Here is a 13664-nt window from a genome sequence, read left to right as displayed (position 1 = left end):
TGTGGTATATTGTGGTACAGTGTGGTGTAGTGTGGTTCAGTGTGGTGTAGTGTGGTTCAGTGTGGTACAATGTGGTAAAGTGTTGTGTAGTGTGGTACAGTGTGGTACAGTGTGATGCAGTGTGGTACAGTGTGGTAGAATGTGGTACAGTGTGGTGTAGTGTGGTACAGTGTGGTACAGTGTGGTGTAGTCTGGTACACTGTGGTGTAGTGTGGTTTAGTGGGGTACAGTGTGGTACAGTGTGGTGTACTGTGGTACAGTGTGGTGTAGTGTGGTGCAGTGTGCTGCAGTGTGGTACAGTGTGGTGTAGTGTGGTGTAGTGTGGTTCAGTGTGGTACAGTGTGGTCTAGTGTGGTGCAGTGTGGTACAGTGTGGTACAGTGTCGTGTCGTGTGGTGCAGTGTGGTGTAGTGTGGCACAGTGTGGTACAGTGTCATGTAGTGTGGTACAGTGTGATACAGTGTGGTGTAATGTGGTTCAGTGTGGTACAGTGTGGTACAGTGTGGTTCAGTGTGGTTCAGTGTGGTACAGTGTGGTGTAGTGTGGTTCAATGTGGTGTAGTGTGGTGCAGTGTGGTGTAGTGTGGTGCAGTGTGGTGTAGTGTGGTACAGTGTGCTGTAGTGTGGTACAGTGTGGTACAGTGTGGTGTAGTGTGGTACAGTGTGGTACAGTGTGGTTCAGTGTGGCGCAGTGTGGTGTAGTGTTGTGTAGTGTGGTACAGTGTGGTACAGTGTGGTACAGTATGGTGTAGTGTGGTACAGTGTGGTGTAGTGTGGTGCAGTGTGGTACAGTGTGGTGTAGTGTGGTGTAGTGTGGTGCAGTGTGGTACAGTGTGGTGTAGTGTGGTACAGTGTGGTGTAGTGTGGTTCAGTGTGGTAAAGTGTGGTACAGTGTGGTACAGTGTGGTTCAGTGTGGTACAGTGTGGTACAATGAGGTGTAATGTGGTAGAGTGTGGTACAGTGAGGTTCAGTGTGGTACAGTGTTGTGGAGTGTGGTACAGTGTGGTACAGTGTGGTGTAATGTGGTGTAGTGTGGTGTAGTGTGGTGCAGTGTGGTACAGTGTGGTACAGTGTGGTATAGTGTGGTACAGTGTGGTACAGTGTGGTGTAGTGTGGTACAATATGGTGTAGTGTGGTTCAGTGTGGTAAAGTGTGGTACAGTGTGGTACAGTGTGGTGTAGTGTGGTGTCGTGTGGTACAGTGTGGTTCAGTGTGGTACAGTGTGGTACAATGAGGTGTAGTGTGGTAAAGTGTGGTACAGTGTGGTTCAGTGTGGTACAGTGTGGTACAGTGTCGTGTAGTGTGGTACAGTGTGATACAGTGTGGTGTAGTGTGGTACAGTGTGGTGTAGTGTGGTACAATGTGGTAGATTGTGGTGTAGTGTGGTACAGTGTGGTAGAGTGTGGTGTAGTGTGGTACAGTGTGGTGTAGTGTGGTACAGTGTGGTAAAGTGTGCTACAGTGTGGTACGGTGTCGTGTAGTATGGTGTAGTGTGGTACAGTGTGGTTCAGTGTGGTACAGTGTGGTACAGTGTCGTGTAGTGTGGTACAGTGTGATACAGTGTGGTGTAGTGTGGTACAGTGTGGTACAATGTGGTAGAGTGTCGTGTAGTGTGGTACAGTGTGGTGTAATCTGGTACAGTGTGGTGCAGTGTGGTGCAGTGTGGTACAGTGTGGTGTAGTGTGGTACAGTGTGGTGTAGTGTGGTACAGTGTGGTACAGTGTGGTGTAGTGTGGTACAGTGTGATACAGTGTGGTGTAGTGTGGTACAGTGTGGTACAATGTGGTAGAGTGTCGTGTAGTGTGGTACAGTGTGGTGTAGTCTGGTGCAGTGTGGTGCAGTGTGGTGCAGTGTGGTTCAGTGTGGTACAGTGTGGTACAGTGTCGTGTAGTGTGGTACAGTGTGATACAGTGTGGTGTAGTGTGGTACAATGTGGTAGATTGTGGTGTAGTGTGGTACAGTGTGGTAGAGTGTGGTGTAGTGTGGTACAGTGTGGTATAGTGTGGTACAGTGTGGTGTAGTCTGGTGTAGTGTGGTGCAATGTGGTGCAGTGTGGTGTACTGTGGTACAGTGTGGTACAGTGTGGTGTAATGTGGTTCAGTGTGGTACAGTGTGGTGTAGTGTGGTACAGTGTGGTATATTGTGGTACAGTGTGGTGTAGTGTGGTGTAGTGTGGTACAGTGTGGTGTAGTGTGGTACAGTGTGGTGCAGTGTGGTACAGTTTGGTGTAGTGTGGTACAGTGTGTGGTACAATGTGGTACAGTGTGGTGTAGTGTGGTAAACTGTGGTACAGTGTGGTGCAGTGTGGTACAGTGTGGTACAGTGTGGTTCAGTGTGGTACAGTGTAGTGTAGTGTGGTACAGTGTGGTACAGTATGGTGTAGTGTGGTACAGTGTGGTGTAGTGTGGTGCAGTGTGGTACAGTGTGGTGCAGTGTGGTACAGTGTGGTACAGTGTCATGTAGTGTGGTACAGTGTGATACAGTGTGGTTCAGTGTGGTACAGTGTGGTGTAGTGTGGTACAGTGTGGTTCAATGTGGTGTAGTGTGGTGCAGTGTGGTGTAGTGTGGTGCAGTGTGGTGTAGTGTGGTACAGTGTGCTGTAGTGTGGTACAGTGTGGTACAGTGTGGTGTAGTGTGGTATAGTGTGGTGCAGTGTGGTACAGTGTGGTACAGTGTGGTGTAGTGTGGTACAGTGTGGTGTAGTGTGGTACAGTGTGGTATATTGTGGTACAGTGTGGTGTAGTGTGGTGTAGTGTGGTACAGTGTGGTGTAGTGTGGTACAGTGTGGTGCAGTGTGGTACAGTTTGGTGTAGTGTGGTACAGTGTGTGGTACAATGTGGTACAGTGTGGTGTAGTGTGGTAAACTGTGGTACAGTGTGGTGCAGTGTGGTACAGTGTGGTACAGTGTGGTTCAGTGTGGTACAGTGTGGTGTAGTGTGGTACAGTGTGGTACAGTATGGTGTAGTCTGGTACACTGTGGTGTAGTGTGGTTTAGTGGGGTACAGTGTGGTACAGTGTGGTGTACTGTGGTACAGTGTGGTGTAGTGTGGTGTAGTGTGGTGCAGTGTGCTGCAGTGTGGTACAGTGTGGTGTAGTGTGGTGTAGTGTGGTTCAGTGTGGTACAGTGTGGTCTAGTGTGGTGCAGTGTGGTACAGTGTGGTACAGTGTCGTGTCGTGTGGTGCAGTGTGGTGTAGTGTGGCACAGTGTGGTACAGTGTCATGTAGTGTGGTACAGTGTGATACAGTGTGGTTCAGTGTGGTACAGTGTGGTGTAGTGTGGTACAGTGTGGTTCAATGTGGTGTAGTGTGGTGCAGTGTGGTGTAGTGTGGTGCAGTGTGGTGTAGTGTGGTACAGTGTGCTGTAGTGTGGTACAGTGTGGTACAGTGTGGTGTAGTGTGGTACAGTGTGGTACAGTGTGGTTCAGTGTGGCGCAGTGTGGTGTAGTGTTGTGTAGTGTGGTACAGTGTGGTACAGTGTGGTACAGTATGGTGTAGTGTGGTACAGTGTGGTGTAGTGTGGTGCAGTGTGGTACAGTGTGGTGTAGTGTGGTGTAGTGTGGTGCAGTGTGGTACAGTGTGGTGTAGTGTGGTACAGTGTGGTGTAGTGTGGTGCAGTGTGGTACAGTGTGGTGTAGTGTGGTTCAGTGTGGTACAGTGTGGTACAGTGTGGTCTAGTGTGGTGCAGTGTGGTACAGTGTGGTACAGTGTCGTGTCGTGTGGTGCAGTGTGGTGTAGTGTGGTACAGTGTGGTAAAGTGTGGCACAGTGTGGCACAGTGTGGCACAGTGTGGTACAGTGTTGTACAGTGTGGTGTAGTGTCGTACAGTGTGGTACAGTGTGATACAGTGTGGTGTAGTGTGGTTCAGTGTTGTGTAGTGTGGTGTAGTGTGGTACAGTGTGGTACAGTGTGGTACAGTGTGGTGTAGTCTGGTGCAGTGTGGTGTAGTGTGGTGCAGTGTGGTGTGGTGTGGTACAGTGTGGTGTAGTGTGGTACAGTGTGGTAAAGTGTGCTACAGTGTGGTACGGTGTCGTGTAGTATGGTGTAGTGTGGTACAGTGTGGTTCAGTGTGGTACAGTGTGGTACAGTGTCGTGTAGTGTGGTACAGTGTGATACAGTGTGGTGTAGTGTGGTACAGTGTGGTACAATGTGGTAGAGTGTCGTGTAGTGTGGTACAGTGTGGTGTAGTCTGGTACAGTGTGGTGCAGTGTGGTGCAGTGTGGTGCAGTGTGGTACAGTGTGGTGTAGTGTGGTACAGTGTGGTGTAGTGTGGTACAGTGTGGTACAGTGTGGTGTAGTGTGGTACAGTGTGGTGTAGTGTGGTGCAGTGTGGTTCAGTGTGGTGTAGTGTGGTGTAGTGTGGTACAGTGTGGTGTAGTGTGGTACAGTGTGGTTCAGTGTGGTGTAGTGTGGTACAGTGTGGTGTAGTGTGGTACAGTGTGGTTCAGTGTGGTACAGTGTGGTACAGTGTGGTGTAGTGTGGTACAATGTGGTACAGTGTTGTGTAGTGTGGAACAGTGTGGTTCAGTGTGATGCAGTGTGGTACAGTGTAGTTCAGTGTGGTACAGTGTGGTACAGTGTGGTTCAGTGTGATACAATGTGGTACAGTGTGGTGTAGTGTGGTACACTGTGGTGTAGTGTGGTACACTGTGGTTTAGTGTGGTACAGTGTGGTATAGTGTGGTGTAGTTTGGTACAGTGTGGTGTAGTGTGGTTCAGTGTGGTGTAGTGTGGTACAGTGTGGTGTAGTGTGGTACAATGTGGTAGATTGTGGTGTAGTGTGGTACAGTGTGGTAGAGTGTAGTGTAGTGTGGTACAGTGTGGTATAGTGTGGTACAGTGTGGTGTAGTCTGGTGTAGTGTGGTGCAATGTGGTGCAGTGTGGTGTACTGTGGTACAGTGTGGTACAGTGTGGTGTAGTGTGGTACAGTGTGGTACAATGTGGTAGAGTGCCGTGTAGTGTGGTACAGTGTGGTGTAGTCTGGTACAGTGTGGTGCAGTGTGGTGCAGTGTGGTGCAGTGTGGTACAGTGTGGTGGAGTGTGGTACAGTGTGGTGTAGTGTGGTACAGTGTGGTACAGTGTGGTGTAGTGTGGTACAGTGTGGTGTAGTGTGGTGCAGTGTGGTACAGTGTGGTGTAGTGTGGTGTAGTGTGGTACAGTGTGGTGTAGTGTGGTACAGTGTGGTTCAGTGTGGTGTATTGTGGTACAGTGTGGTGTAGTGTGGTACAGTGTGGTTCAGTGTGGTACAGTGTGGTACAGTGTGGTGTAGTGTGGTACAATGTGGTACAGTGTTGTGTAGTGTGGAACAGTGTGGTTCAGTGTGATGCAGTGTGGTACAGTGTAGTTCAGTGTGGTACAGTGTGGTACAGTGTGGTTCAGTGTGATACAATGTGGTACAGTGTGGTGTAGTGTGGTACACTGTGGTGTAGTGTGGTACACTGTGGTTTAGTGTGGTACAGTGTGGTATAGTGTGGTGTAGTGTGGTTCAGTGTGGTGTAGTGTGGTACAGTGTGGTGTAGTGTGGTACAGTGTGGTGTAGTGTGGTCCAGTGTGGTACAGTGTGGTGTAGTGTGGTACAGTGTGGTACAGTGTGGTGTAGTGTGGTACAGTGTGGTACAGTGTGGTGCAGTGTGGTTCAGTGTGGTACAGTGTAGTGTAGTGTGGTTCAGTGTTGTACAGTGTGGTGTAGTGTGGTACAGTGTGGTACAGTGTGGTGTAGTGTGGTACAGTGTGGTGCAGTGTGGTACAGTGTGGTACAGTGTGGTGTAGTGTGGTGTAGTGTGGTACAGTGTGGTAGAGTATGGTTCATTGTGGTGTAGTGTGGTACAGTGTGGTACAATGTGGTGTAGTGTGCTGTAGTGTGGTGTAGTATGGTACAGTGTGGTACAGTATGGTGCAGTGTGGTACAGTGTGGTACAGTGTGGTGTAGTGTGGTATAGTGTGGTGTAGTGTGGTGTATTGTGGTACAGTGTGGTGTAGTGTGGTACAGTGTGGTGCAGTGTGGCAATTAGTAGGACCCGTACCATGTCCAGGTTCAGGGACAAGTTCTTTTCCTTGTCGATTGAAGATCTTCGGGGCTCTGTTGCTCGTCCAATGATCTGGAAGGACTCTTGATTTAGTTCGTCGACGTTTTAAGAAATAAAAAAGGGATCCCGTCGCCTTTTCTTCTGTCGAATAGGCCTACTGTTCAAAACTCCCTGTGTATTGGAATAGTTGGGGCGATGTTGTGTGCTGCGTCATTGCGAAACCCTCCTCCCAGTTTTTTGCACTGTTTTTGTGCTTCTCGGTAATGTGTAGTTCGCCAGTTCATTTCCTCTGCCAACTTTGTGTGCGTGAATTCGAAGTAAGAGACTTGCATTTCATTTTGTATGTTGTGCATTGCATATTGTTGTCGGGTTGACTTGCCGCAAAGTATTCCTAATCAAGGTATTAATGGGAAGGTTAATCACGCGGTAACATGTGGACCAGCTATGTATAGCGATAGATTGAATATGTAAATCAAACTCCGTGTTGTCCTTCTAGCCCCGTATAAATGTTTGAGACTGTATAAAATCATTCTTTATAATTTACTAAATTATATTTGTATTTCTCTGAGTGAATATCTACTGGCTAGGATATGTTTTCGATGCATTTCTTGCTGACTCATCCTGAGCCAGAAAGTTAATTTGTTACGGTTTAGATGCCATCTAGTGGCTCATATTAGAATTGTATGCTATGTTTGTAATGTTTATATTCCTTTGTGTTTCCTTGTACAGATACCCCACACATGCCTATCATACTCCTGTTCAATTGTTGACTGAATTTATAATAAAGGGTGGATTTCACTAACCCCCAATCTCCGCTTAATCATCCTTATAACAGAGGATTGGAGTGAACTCAGTTGGACTCCAGCATTCACACAGCTCTAACTATTGCACACCTACTGTGTGCGTTACAGTGTAATTAGCCGGCTGAAGTTAAAGTCGCAACTGCACGAGAGAAAGTACATTAAAACTTTGGCCGTACAAATATCTCGCTTCCTTGGTTCCTTGTTCTTTTCTCCGGCAGAGACGCGGTGTCTCTTTATCCAGGTAGGATCACTCGCCCAGGAGATCCAATGCCAGGGAGTAACGGTGTCTCTTTATGCCGGCAGGAACACCCGCTAGAGACACCCACGGCTAGCGAGAACCGCTGCTAGCAAGCTGCTACTAGAGCGAACCGCTGCTAGAGCGAGCCGCTGCTAGAGACAGATTTGAAGAGTTGGAGAACTGGAGAGAGTTTGTATTTTTCAGCGGTTTTATGACAGAAATTGCGTCATCAGTGTATCTGGTATCTGGCTCCATTGCTGTATCCAATACCGTTACACTGAAAGCAGAGAAGATGGGTTCAGATTACCCATGGGGTCAAGCAGGGAATTATGGGTAGTATGGTCTACGGCCGTGGCAACCCCTACAGAAATGTTTGATGACATACACCCTCAGAAACATTACATACAACAAGGGTATTCCACAATGAACATAGTAACACTTTATTCACATTTTAGAATATTTTAATAAACTTCCATGCATGTCACAATACTGACACATCAGTGCCTTGGTAGGACTAGTCATATCACCTTAGTAGCAGGATATGATGCTGCCACTGATATGAAGGAATTTCCCTGGAAGAGTAGTTTTCAAAGAACTCCCGATCACTCTGTGGATTTGTTCTGTATTTGTTTAGTTGTTATTACTTTATTTTGTAATTTTCTCTGAGATCAGCAGTGAGCCTTTTAGGCCCTTTCATTTCCTGTTTTCTCCATAGCATCTGCTGTGCTTTTGAAATCCTCCATTTTAGTAACGCGCCGTCAAGATGGCTGCCACTCTCTGAGCTCCTCCTTAAATGTAACTTTTTTGTTAATTTATTCACACTATTTTATGCAAGAACACTATAATTGTGAATGTCATGATCACCTACGATGGGGAGACTTTGATCGTCATCAGATCTACAATGGATACGCATTTTATAGCCCAAAAGTATTCAACAGACTCAGCGGACTTCCATTTGTTTAGATTTAAATTGTTTAGCCTACCTACTACACCTTGTAAACGGAGCCAGAGAATGAAGCGGGGCAAAAGAGCTGGAGCACTGGTCAGGCAGAGACAATAGAAACAACGAGAAAACCATCGTCCTTGTCAAAGTATCCTTCTAACGAATAATGTTCATCGTAATGAACATCATAATGTTAAGACTAATATGACTATGTATATAGCTAGTAGTGACATTTTTCCCATTAGTGTACTTTCATGCCCACGTAGCTCATTTCGGTCTAGAGTCAAATGGACCATATTTCGTAGCAATTTAGTTCCAATTCAACTGACTCCCTCCTCCGATATGATTACTGTAAGCCTGGTTACGCTGAAGTTAGGTTTTTATCAATATCAGATTGCTTTCACCTAAGGTGTTGCTTGTTAGCAAACCTGATCAGTGATCTTAGCCTTGACATGATGGGTTTGTGTGAAACTTGGTTAAAGCCAAATGTTTTTCTCCCTTTAAATGAAGCTTCACCCCCTAACTATTCCTTTTCCTATGCAGCTAGGGCAGCAAAAAAAGGTGGGGGTGTAGCTCTAATCTGTAATACTAAATTTACTCCTAACACCCTTAGTTTATCTAATTTTGACTCCTTTGAGTTGCTTTCCGTGAAGCAATCTTGTACTGCCTCATCTTTTCTCATAGCAGTGGTCTATCATCCCTTGGGGCCCTATAGTCAATTTCTAGATGAGTTTTCTGAATTTATCTCTGTTATTCTTGCTAGAGTGGATAAAATCCTGATCCTGGGGGACTTTAATATCCACATCAGTAACAATTCTGATTCACTTAATAAAGCTTTTACAGCTATCATAGACACTTTTGGCTTTAACCAATATGTCCACGAACCAACTCATTTCGGTGGCAACATTTTAGATCTTATTCTAGCTTGTGGACTAGATATTTCTCACGTTGTCGTCTCTCCTTACTCCGCTGCCCTCTCAGACCATTTTCTTTTTACTTTCCAAGTAACTCTTCCATTCACGCCAGTTGTCTCTACTGCGGTTCGTAGCTGCCGTCGCATTAATGCTTCCACCACTGCTGTGCTTGCTGATCTGCTTCCTACTGCTCTCAGCTCTTTCAATGATCAGCAGAGATCTTTGAACGACTTGACGGACAGCATAAATTCTACCTTTCGTAATATACTAGATATGATAGCACCATTAACTATAAAAAATAGGCATAAACACTTAACACCTTGGTTTTACAATGAAACCCGCGTGCTGAAGCAGGTGATAGATTATAAAAGTGCTCTCTACACAGCCAAATCCGCATATTACTCAAAAATAATTAATGTTAAGAAAAATAGCCCCAGTTTCCTTTTTGATACAGTATCTAAACTTACCCAGAATCACTCCCCTCAATCTAGCCCTTTTACCGCAAACAATTTTGTTGAATTTTTCTTGCAAAAAATAGACTTAATTCGTCATAATAGTCAAATTAATTTATCAAATCAGACTGCCTGCACGCTCTCCGCACCTAAGATTAGTCAGGATGTGCACCCTTTAACTCAATTTGACCCTATCTCTCTAGATGCGCTGTCCATATTGGTGCACTCTGCTAAACCAGCTTCTTGCCTCCTTGATCCCCTACCTGCTAAACTTTACATAGAGCTTTTCTCAGTTCTTGGCCCAACAATCTTAAACACTCTAAATATGTCACTTAAGTCTGCTGTTTTACCCTCCTCTTTTAAAACAGTCTTGATCAGGCCTTTACTTAAAAAACCAAACTTGATACTGAAGCCTTAAATAATTATAGGCCGATCTCTAATCTCCCGTTTCTTTCAAAAATACTTGAAAAAATTATAGCTGCTCAGCTGATAGCCCATATGTCCTCTAACAGTCTGTTTGAAATATTTCAGTCAGGCTTCAGGTGTTTTCACTCTACTGAAACCGCCCTTACTAGAGTAACTAATGATCTTTTATTAGCCATAGATGCTGGTACTACTTCTACTCTTATTCTGCTTGATCTGAGTACAGCATTTGACACTGTCGATCACATTGTATTGTTAAAGCGCCTGGAAAACCAAATTGGCATTCGTGGCCTGGCGCTCTCTTGGTTTAAATCTTATCTCTCTGAGAGAAAGCAGTATGTCCACTATAATAATGTGACGTCTGAATACCGTAAGCTTAACTATGGTGTTCCTCAGGGATCAGTCCTTGGCCCTCTTCTGTTCTCTATTTACATGCTCCCTTTGGGTGACATTATTCGTAGTTACAATATTAACTTCCATTGTTATGCTGACGATACTCAGATTTTCTTACCTATCCAGCACAATGACCGCTCTGAATTGGCTAACCTTGAGGCATGTCTTTGTGCTATTAAGGGTTGGAAGTCTTCAAATTTCCTGATGCTCAACGCATGCAAGACTGAAATGTTGATCATTGGACCCCCTATGCATAAGCATCTTTTTAGTGATCTTACCCTAAATTTTGACAACTGCATCATCTCTCAAAACTCTTCAACTGAAAACCTTGGTGTGATTTTTGACTGTCGTCTCTCACTAGTCACTCATATCAAGAACACAACCAAAACTGCCTTTTATCACTTCCGTAACAATGCTAAAATTAAGTCCAATCTAAGTATGGCTGATGCAGAAACCATTGTTCACGCATTCGTCACATCTCGCCTCAATTACTGCAATGTTCTTTACTCTGGCCTGCCTGCCTCTAGCTGTTCCAGAATGCGGCTGCTAGAATGCTGACCAGAACGAAGAAGTCTGATCACATTAGCCCTGTCCTGGCTTCCCTTCATTGGCTCCCAATTCATGCAAGGGCAGATTTTAAGGTCCTCTTATTAACATATAAAATTTTACATGGGCTACAACAAAAGTCTAAAAACAATAAGGTAATAAATGAATAAATGCGGCACCAGTGCCTAATAGAGTAACAATAAAAATAAGATAAACTGAAATAGAAAAATAAAAGTAATATTGCAAAAAGATTACAACCTAATAATAAAATCAACATGGTAATGAATAAATGTAAAATCAGTGCCTCTAGAATAACAATGAAAATTAAGATGAATTTAGTAAAATAAGTAAGCTAAAAGAGAAAGTAGAAGTCATATTGCACATGACCTTGAATGTCAAGTGAAAGTCATAGTAATATTGCACATGATCTAGAAGTCATCCATTCCATGGCAATGGAATTGAAAAGTAATAAAAAGTAATTATGGCACATGATATTTAAAGCAATGTTGCACATGATAATAAGAAAGTAGTATTGTACATGAAGTAATGTTGCACATAACATTTAAGAATAGTATTCCAGTAATGCGGAAAGATTTGCATCGCACATGATACTGATATTACTGTTCTCAGTGTCTGATGTTTCAGCAGTCCTTCCTACAGAAGGGGGAGAAGTTATACAGATTGGTGGCCATTGGTAGAAAAGACCTCCTGTGGCATTCTGTGTTTCATCTCAGTGGTCTTAGTCTACAGCTGAATGTGCTTTATTATGACTCAATTGTGGTGTGCAGGGGATGAGAGGCATTGTCCATAATACTGAGTAGTTTCCTCAGCATCCTCTGACATGTCCACCAAAGACTCCAGCTCCACTCACAGGACAGAACCCACTTTCCTGATGAGCTTATTCAGTCCATCTCATTGTCTATGTGGACGCCCAGGTACTTGTAGTCCTCGACAGTGTCCACCTCTGTTCCCCTGATGCTGACTGGGTGTGGACAGGTCCTTCGCTTCCTGAAATCTACCACCAACTCCTTGGTCTTTGTTATGTTGAGTTGCAGGTGATTTAGTTCACACCACTCCACAAAACTTTCCACCACACTTCTTAACTCAACCTCCTGTCCCGAGCTGACTCACAACCCACAATGGCAGAATCATCCGAAAACTTCTGCAGGTGGCAGGACTATGAGTAGTATCTGAAGTCTGAGGTGTAGAGTGTGAACAGAATGGGAGACAGGACCATCCCCGGAGGTGCCCCTGTGCTACTGACTAAATTGTCTGACACGTGGCTCTGCGGCCTCACATACTGTGGCCGATCTGTGAAGTAGTTGTTGATCCAGGCCACTAGTGGGGCATCCACCTGCATGTCCAGTAACTTCATCCAGGTGAGTATAAGCCATGTTCAGCAGAAAGATGATGGCATCTTCCACTACCATGTGGGGCTGGTAGGAGAACTGCAGAGGGTCAAGTGATGGCTCAACTAATGAATGGAGCTACTTTAGGACTGTCACTTCATGACATGTGAGGTCAAAGCCGTGAAACACCTAATAGAGCCCTCACAAAACACACTCTCGCTCTTAGTGAGTGATGTTAACTTGTCCATCTTGTTTGCCAATGATCTTACATTACCCATGATGACAGAGGGTCGATACGGTTGGTATCTCCTCTTTCTTAACCATTGCCTCCTCCTGGCTCTGCAGCCCCAGTATTTCCTCCTCAGCTCCTTGGGGATGTCAGGTCTCTCGCCGGCCATGCTGTGCTGTCAGAGGCTCATCAGCTTAGACCTAGAGTAAATAATGGAGCCCTGGGCCTCATCCGTCATGACAGGGATCCGACACAATAAAAGTACTCCAAAAAGCGAGAACAACACAAAAGAATGTGCGAAGCTTCACTGCTTTCGAAAACTAGAGAGAACTACTTAGAAATGTAGAGAAAAAAGAGAAAAATAGATATAGAAGAGTGAAAAGGACATAAGATGACGAAGAGCAAACTCTGGCAGGCTGCCACCCGGGATAATAATCATCCTTGGACTCCCCTTGCTCCAAGAGCATAACCCCAATATCTCATGGTCTAAATCATTGCCTGATCTTCAAATTGTCACCAACATTGTCTGAATTTGTTTTGTGCTACCACAACTGTTAAGAGCCCCCTAGTTTCAGTATCTCCTGAGATCCCTAGCCAGTATACTGATTTGCAAGACGTTTTTAGTAAATAACAAGCCACTCATCTCCCTCCTCATCACCCATGGGACTGCACCATCGACCTCCTGCCTGGTACTTCCCCACCTTGTGGTCGGGCAAGTACTGGTGAAATACCCTGTCTATAAAGGAAACGTGCGTTATGGAGGAATACATCAAGGAAGCTCTACAACAGGGATTTTTCTGTCCTTCTACTTCATCAGTGTCAGCGGGGTTTTTCTTTGTTGAAGAGAGATTACGGTTTGCGTCCTTGTATTGAATATTGAGGGCTGAATTCCATCACTTAGAAGTCTCCCTCTAGTCTCATCTGCTATTGGTCACTATGAGTTTTTGGTGATGCCTTTTGGCCTCAGAAACGCACCCTCTGTCTTCGAGGCCATGGCGAATGATGTGCTAAGAGAGATGTTGGGAAGATTTGTTATCACTGACATTGGTGACATTCTTATCCACTCCTCTATGCTCTCTGAGCATATTGCACGTTTTCCTGGTCTTGATCTGACTTCTTCAACATCAGCTTTATGTGAAGGAAGGCAGAGAGGTGTGTTTTCCATCAAATTACAATATCCTTGCTTGGATACATGATCAGCCCTAAGGGAGTGAGGATGGAAGAAAAGAAAATCAGTGCAGTGACAACATGGCCAGAACCTAGTGCTGTTGAAGAACTCCAGTGGGCTTCACCTACTTTCACCGCCATTTCAGTCATGGTTTGAGCTCAGTGGCTGCCCCTCTCTTGACCCTT

The sequence above is a fragment of the Chanos chanos genome, chromosome 5, assembly GCF_902362185.1.
Source record: "Chanos chanos chromosome 5, fChaCha1.1, whole genome shotgun sequence".
Lineage (NCBI taxonomy): Eukaryota > Metazoa > Chordata > Actinopteri > Gonorynchiformes > Chanidae > Chanos > Chanos chanos.
Note: the sequence above shows the minus strand (reverse complement) of the source record.